Here is an 8341-nt window from a genome sequence, read left to right as displayed (position 1 = left end):
CCAATCTGCATATGTTAAAAAAATTTTAAGTAAATTTAACATGGAAAATTGTAATGCAGTTAGTACTCCTTTACCTAGTAAAATAAATTATGAATTACTTAATTCAGATGAAGACTGCAATACCCCATGCCGTAGCCTCATAGGATGTTTAATGTACATAATGCTTTGTACACGCCCAGATTTAACTACTGCAGTAAATATCTTGAGCAGATATAGTAGCAAAAATAACTCCGAATTATGGCAGAACTTAAAAAGAGTTCTTAGATATTTGAAGGGCACTATCGATATGAAATTGATTTTTAAAAAGAACTTGGCATTTGAAAATAAAATTATTGGTTATGTGGATTCTGATTGGGCTGGTAGTGAAATTGATAGAAAAAGTACAACAGGGTATTTATTCAAAATGTTTGATTTTAATCTCATTTGTTGGAATACAAAGAGACAGAACTCAGTAGCAGCCTCATCAACTGAAGCTGAGTATATGGCCCTATTTGAAGCCGTGAGAGAAGCTCTATGGCTTAAATTTTTATTAACTAGTATTAACATTAAACTAGAAAACCCCATTAAAATTTACGAAGACAATCAAGGCTGTATTAGCATAGCAAACAACCCCTCATGTCATAAACGAGCTAAACATATTGATATTAAATATCATTTTGCCAGAGAGCAAGTTCAGAATAATGTGATTTGTCTTGAGTATATTCCTACAGAGAATCAACTGGCTGACATATTTACAAAACCGTTGCCTGCTGCGAGATTTGTGGAGTTACGAGACAAATTGGGTTTGCTGCAAGACGACCAATCGAATGCTGAATGAAATTTTTATATATATTTTTCAAATTTAAATTCCTGTAAACATATTTTGTTACAATGATCTGATCGGGTTTTTCTGGGTTTTCCCCGTATCCTCGCAGCAAATGCTGGATCAGTTAACACTTCCCAGAATGCACACCACCCACATTTGATAGTTACTAATGAATATTATTGTTATGTTTTTAATTATAGACGTTATTTTTGAGGGGGCGTGTTGGAATATACTATTCAACCTACAAAAATAACGTTAAACAACACTACTTTATATTTGATATGAATGGCCACACCTTTTATGCCATAAAACATATTGTAAGAGAATACCACTCTTTTTATTCCTTCTTTCCTTCTTGTACGTTTTTTGCTGTGAGTAGGTCGTGGTGCTGGTGTTGCAGTTGAAATAACTTAAAATATAAATCATAAAACTCAAACATAAACTTGACTATTTATTTATTTATTAAGAAAGGAAATATAAATTATAAATTACAACAGATCCTTTCAGCCAGCAGCACTTGGAAAGTTGCAATTGTCTGGCTTCGGGCGGCTCTTGAGGGTTAGTGTACCATAACCATTTCATTAGGGGCATATCATGCGGCCATTGAAGGTTGGACCGTACCTCGGTAAACAACCTCAAGATTTTGAATCCACACCGGCAGCTGAAATGGCAATCTGCAGCCCTAAGATTCCCAGAGTTGCGACCTTCAAGCAGCCACTTGGCAGTTGCCAACTCGTCATTACCGGTTGCATAAATATTTACAAGGCACATAAAACACACACACACACACACACCTGCACAGGCGGTAGGTAGTAGCTACTAAAGTAATGTTAGTGACGGCTGGAAAGGAGGGCGAAGGGGGTGTGACAAGGACTTGGGTTCATAAATTGAGAAGCTGCAAGGCGTTTAGGTCCAAACACAAATACGAGTGCAAACATGGCTTGACATCGACACTGACTGGATGACGCCTCCCACTCTAGGGAATTTTCCCCCCACCGTCCCTTTGAGATTTCCCGTCATTCGCCGGAGATTTCCCCCAGCATCATGGCATCATGTTTAATCGCGTTAATTGCGAGCTCCTTGTTACCTTGGCCAACTAGGAAATTCAACTCTGTTTAATTGCCGCGCTGGCTGAGTGGAAAACTTCTTGCAGCTAACTGTCTGTTCTCGCCGGCGTCTTAAATCCTAATTGGAGGCTTAAATCTCGTCGACTTTTTGACTTTATCGCGGTTTTTAATTGCACATGTGTTGCCCTCAAAAAGTCACTGGTTATTAATTAATTTGCGGTTTCGCCAAACGTGCAAGTGCACCGACTTTAGATTTTACTTGTGTCAATTACTTAAGTCGCAATTATTCTGTTTGCTTTATTCCACTTGGCCTTCAGCTTTCACTGAAAATAAAAACTATAAAATAATTCAGAAAGCAATTATCGTTTTCAAATCGATCTGGATATGTTCGTATGAGTTCTGAAATTTCGAGACTATGAAAGTGGAGATTACGCATATATATTGGTTATTTCTAGTACTTTGGATTTTATCATTGACTAGCCAAAATTTTGTTTCTTTCTCGCACTCCCACTATCTTAATAGCGGGTATCTAACAGTCGAGGCACTCAAATCTCTCTTGTTTTAAACTTTAGTTGGAGTTTAAGTTTGGACTCAAGCGGCCTCGACATTAACCAGAGTTGACAGGTTGCAGCTTTTGTGTGGTTTCCATCCCCAGCCCCTCATTAACATCTCCTGCCCCGCGGCATAAGCTAGTCCGCTCCCCAATCCCAAGCCCAATCCTCATTCCCAACCACTCAAGCACTCCTCCTTAAACCAGGTCCACTTATTGTTAATCCTCAGCGGCCTAATGTACAAATGCTGGAAAATTGAGCCGACAGCCACGGCTGGCTGGGAAAAGTGAAAATAAAGCAGGGCATACAAAAAAAAACAGAGAACACGACTGGGAAAAGAACGCAACTTTTGAGTGATGCTTGCTGCACTATAAGCACCACCAGCTAACCAGATTCAAAATCCGCTTTGGTGGTGCTGTCCTGGAAAAGGCTTCTCCACAAGAGACACTGTGCTGCAAAGCAAGGGATTTTAGACACTAAATTGTATTTTTCCTTTTTCTTAGGGTAAATATTGGCATTCAATAAAAATTAATAGCTTTCAAATAAATCATAAATATTATGTAAAAAAGGTAATTTATATTTCTCTTGTCTTCCAATTACTTTATTTATGAACCTATTGAACCGAACAAAAACAGATTTTACTATGCTGTTTAGTGTTATTAGAGCACGTAAATGAGGTTTAGTCTTTTGGGTGAGATGCTGCTCGAGTGGGTGGTTGGCTATAAAAAGGCGGAGCTCGCGGGGTCAGTGGAGCTTTTAGCTCGGCTTTCGCCTTTGTCACTAGTCCAGGACAAGAGCGGCACAAAAGTTTGTTTGTTCATTTGATGGTAATTATTGTAAATGGCGGCAGCGACGCAGGTGGAAGTGGGACTCCGCCGGCTCTTTGATAAAAATGAGCCAGAGCTCGTGGCCCAGTGGGGGCACTGGAATTGGTGGGGAACATTGACGGCAAAATCGCTTTGGGCGCTGATTGAGCAACCAAATAAATGCGCCAAACTTTGACAATGGCTGATGTTGTTGATAATAGCATAAGGATGATGCCCCGGCCGGTACTCCTTCTTCCCACAGGATGCCGCTCACGATGGTAATGATGATGACGACTCCCGACTACCGCTTGGTGTTTATGGCATTCCAGCGGCATCCTCGGCCGAATTGAGCTGAACTGAGGTGTCCTGTGGATGGATGCCCAGCGGCCAAAATGTGAAAAGTTGTCGTGCCACCAACTAGTTAATGGCATTTGTGTGTTGCCGGATTCCCAGCGGAGTCGGCAGCGGTTTGTTGTCTCTCTCTGGCACATCAGCTGTCTCAGTCGCTGATCCCGCAGGTGTGAGTGGAGAACATTTAATATTGAAGTCGATACGGATTGCATAGAGCACCTTTATAAAAAAATGTTTGAATATAAAAAAAAAATTTAAAATAATAAAACCGGCTTACTTATTATATGCCAAATATAAAATATTACAAAAATATATTAATCTTAATAAATATTATTGAAACAAAATAATCAATCGAAACAATTTTCATAACTCTAAATTTCTCAAAGTTATGTAAGCTTTATCTTTGAAAATCAATTTTCATTGAAGAAACTTCCTTTTGATTAAGCAACACCATCCTTAAAAGTTATTCAATGGCCTTAAGCAAGTTGTCCTGTTTAATTAGATTAGTTCAAGTAAATTGAAAATACCAGTACAATGTCTTCGGTATGTGAAGGCTAACGTAATAAAAGGGCATAACTTAATAAGGAGGTAAATTAATAGATTGACCACACAAAACACACTCCGCCCATCATCGTCGTCCTGGAATGGCCATTGATTGGTCCCAAGCCATATATGAACTGATGTACTGAACCGGGAAAAAAGAAAATATTTTTCTAATTTTGTGAACATGCCGGCAGCCAAACACAAACAGACAACAAACTAGTTGGCGATGGGGGAAAATGGAGCCTCCTACATATGCATAGTAAAGAGCTGGAAAATCATGTTAACATTTCACATTATGGCCATGCTGAAGATGAACGGAAAACTCATTCAATTTTCGTTGCAAAATAAGAGAATAAAGAAATCTTCCATTGGACATTATAATTTTATAAGAAAAATGCAATGAATGTTGCTGGCCGTAAAGGAGATGGCAGAATATTGAGAGCCTTCGAGGCTGCAAAAGGTGGGGTGGAAAAAAAAATTGCAAATGGATACATGAGAAAGGGAAAACTGCCGACGGAGCGAAATGGAAAATGGCTGAAAACTGGGCTGATTGAGTGCTGCTATATTGGCATATATGTACATATGTGGTCTTGGTGTCAGTTTTATGGTTTTATACTTTCATTTCCGCTCATAAATACCATATACGACTTCCGCTGAGGTCTCGAAAATTTTTTACCTAAATGCAAAGCGAACTTGAAGGTGAAATGAAAGTTTCGCCGACTGTGAAAGCGGTCATTGCATTGCAGTTACCCAGCTTAGTTCGCCAAAAAGTCAGACACATCATTCTGGCTTAGCCCCAAATGGACCACCAAAGTCATGTATTTTTTAGGGGTTTCTTGTCCCCAGCATGCATTGTCTGCATTTATTTTCCGAATCGTTTGGTTTTGTTAGCTCTTCGTTTCTTTTAGAAAATTCCCTTTTTTTGTGGGTTTGACCCAAGTGAAAATGCAAGGTGTTGACTGGATTTCGACATGCTCGATAATTTTAAGCCCCTGGAAACTAAAACACTCACAAGTTTTTTTTTCTAAATATCCATTTGCAGGGTGAACGACATTCCGCAGCATCAATTTCTGATTATAGCAATGAAATGCACTTCAGTTGGTTTCATTTATTCGTTTGATTGGTCAATATCAGCCAACTGATTAGATCTCCCTTGATTAACCATAGAAAAAAGGATGTGCAACTTATTTTAAATGAATAAGTGAAAATGTAAATTATTGGAAATTGATTGCGCGCAGATAAAACAGCCTAAATTGTTGACTTATTAGATGTCGCGTAATAAAAATTGTTAGTTTACTACTAGTTTGACATATTTGCACAAATTAATATTAACCATAGAACCATTATTTGTCAATGATTTTTATAATAACACAAATAACAGTAAACATATACCGGTTAGTGACTTAAATTAGACGGTTAACGGCATGTTGCATTATATGGCACGCAAAAAATGAACAGAAAATAATTAGTTACAAAATGCACATAAATTGAATGCGAAATTTTAGAGCAAACAAAAAAACTAGCTGGAATCAAGTAGAATAATAAGTGAAATTATTGCAGCTATGGATAATTAAAAAATTATCTATGTTAATCCGTGTGAATTAAATAATACAAATTGCTTTAAATATGATTAAATTTTCTGTCACCTTTTTTCCAGCAATCTGCAGTCCACCGGTATGGTGTATGCAACTCAGCGGCCAAGTGGAAAAGGGCAAGTTTTTAATCTGATAAACATGGCCAACATCGAAATACGAAATTAAATTAAAAGTTTTCCTTTTCGGGCACAAACAAAAATCGAATCAGGTCCGTTAAAGCGAAGGGGATTTCGAATCTGGGAAGCAAATAAATGTATTAAATCAATACATGTTGCCCAAATAGAGAGGAGCTCGGGATGAAGGCTTTGTTGAACTCCCCGAATCAAAAGTGATAAATCTAAACCGGACGTGTGCGTGTACACTTATAGAAATTGAAAATGGAAAAGTAAAAGAAAATGGAAAGGAGCGTGGGGCAGCCGATGGCATTTCCCCTATATTGGCGAGCGATTGCTCCTTTGAGCTGCCGAAACTATAAATTTTATTTTCGCTGAGGGCCTGCCAGTTTCAATGACACTTTAATTTAAATTCGCTCAAACGCAATTGCTAGCCAACGCACCCAGTGACAATCAAAGGGAGCCATCCCGAACTCCACATCCACATCCTTGAATCGAATGGTTCCATTGAGCAAGTTGTCAAATTGTTTGAATTTATTTATTGACTGGGGCTGGGGCGGCGGCATTTGCATCCCAGTCGACAGACTTTAGACTCAGTTGCCCGAATGAAGCCGCTTGCACTGCCATCGGCGGCGGATGTGTAAGTTCCCTGGCTCTGGCTCCCTTATCCTTCCACATTTCACCATCCTTTTTCTGGAGTCTCGTGTAATGAAAGGAGAAGGCATTGTCTGGAGGGCACAGTGGTGACGGAGTTGGGATTTAAGATCTTTTAAGCTTATTTTAAAATAGTTTTCAGTGCATTTGGATGATACACAAATGGAATATTTTACTTCTACTCTTAACTAATTATTTAAAAGTGATGCCTTTTCTGATTCTGTTTAAAATTATTTCTAAATTTACTTATATGAGTAATTGTTACAATTACAAAACAAATTTACAATAAATTAAAGTACAATGCACAAAAGCCTACATTCATAAAGTTACTAAGAAAGCTAAGATCCATTCTTAGACTTTCCTATCCGCTGATCACTGATTTCATTATCCTTCCCCATATCCCACAATCAAATCATTTTATAGCACAGTTTCGAGGGCATTGACGAGAAAATATCTCAAACTGATTTTCCACTGTGAGCAATTGAATGGGAAGCGGAAAAGCGCACACAGATACATATAAAGATACAAAAAGGGTCACAGGATGCGGTGTTCTGGCCTCATGTGTAGCTTTGTGCGTGGTCATGTGTGTGAGAGAACCTTTTAACTTTATCGCATGCAGCGAATTTGACCCACACATACGTAGAATAAGTTAAGTAAGACTTGCCGCTGGCATTTGTGTGTGTGTCACGCACGTCTCACTTGGCCACAGCCCTTTGTTGGTGTGAGTTTCAGTTGACTATTTAATAAATCCCAGTTTTGTGGTCAGCATACCAAATTAATGCGATTTACTTGGCCAACGCACACACACGCACCGTCAGCGCGGCAAAAGTGTTACAAATATAGAACGAAAAAGAATGAAAGAAAGAACGGAGAATTCATTTAATTTATTCTAAAGATTAGCTATTCATTTCACTGTTTTGCTACCACAATTCCCCATCTCCGTCGAAAGAGAATTGTTACACCCTCCGGACGCGGTGGCCAGTATGGAATTTAAATTTGTCCTGTCCAGTTAGCAGGTGTGAGAGTGTCTTCGAGTGTGGCTGCGAATAAAACTTGAAAACTTCTTCCTGGCACGTGTTTGACTTATGCGCAGGACAAGTACCAAAGTTTAAGCTTTGCCCAGCTGAACAAAGCCGGGCAAACGAAATTTCAATTTCAAATGTCGGCTATCCTAGACAAATTTAAATGCAATTTAAAAGGAATTTGTTTAACTATGTTTATATATATATATTTTTTACAAAATTCAATGATTCAATGAATCGTTTTATTTATGGTGGTGTATATTACAACATTCTAAAGTAAAAACAAATTTTGTGCAAATAGTGTTTAAATTCGAGCATACTCAACATTTTAAATGCCTGCAGGGTAGCACAGCAGTCTCGAATTCAAAATCACAATGGTTGAATGGAAAAAAGTTTGCGAGTACAATGCCAGCACCGGACACTAATGCCCGGCAGGAGCCCAAGATCAGGTCGGGTCAGGTCAGGGTGGTCAGGATGGTCAGGATGGTCAGGATGGCATGGGAGGTCGGGAAACTGCCGACAGTTGGCCAAAATCGTGGCCCATATGCCACCCGCTCCTGGTGGCAGGGACTCTCTGCGGACACTGGTAGCACCCCGAAATTATGCTAATTTCTTTGAATTCCTTACACATTTATATTATTTATTGTTTTCCTTTTTCTGGTGGGGTACTTCTATTCTATTCCCGGTGAGTTGAAAAGAAGTATTCAAAAGTATTTAGAGTTCTGACAGTTTTTTGTTTGTTTGCTTACGTGTTGTAGGGTGGTAGATGGCAAGGATTTGAGAAGTTTTTGTGACTTTCATTTATACTCTGCAAAGGGGCAAAGAATGGCATGT

The 8341-nt window shown here is 38.9% G+C and overlaps 1 long non-coding RNA gene across 1 annotated transcript, besides 2 other annotated features; it reads right to left on the bottom strand.

The window, feature by feature from the left end:
- Positions 1–1301: part of a mobile genetic element that runs on past the window's edge.
- Positions 1302–2371: 1070 nt separating this feature from the next.
- Positions 2372–2438: a mobile genetic element.
- Positions 2439–3026: 588 nt separating this feature from the next.
- lncRNA:CR44495 (long non-coding RNA:CR44495) lies at positions 3027–3792 on the bottom strand. Its single transcript, NR_124200.1, has one exon. It is a non-coding gene; the product is annotated as a long non-coding RNA:CR44495 (long non-coding RNA).
- Between the last annotated feature and the right edge of the window lie 4549 nt (positions 3793–8341).

This window comes from Drosophila melanogaster, chromosome 2L (assembly GCF_000001215.4).
Source record: "Drosophila melanogaster chromosome 2L".
In the NCBI taxonomy this organism is placed as follows: domain Eukaryota; kingdom Metazoa; phylum Arthropoda; class Insecta; order Diptera; family Drosophilidae; genus Drosophila; species Drosophila melanogaster.
Note: the sequence above shows the minus strand (reverse complement) of the source record. Positions and strands in the feature narration are given on the sequence as shown.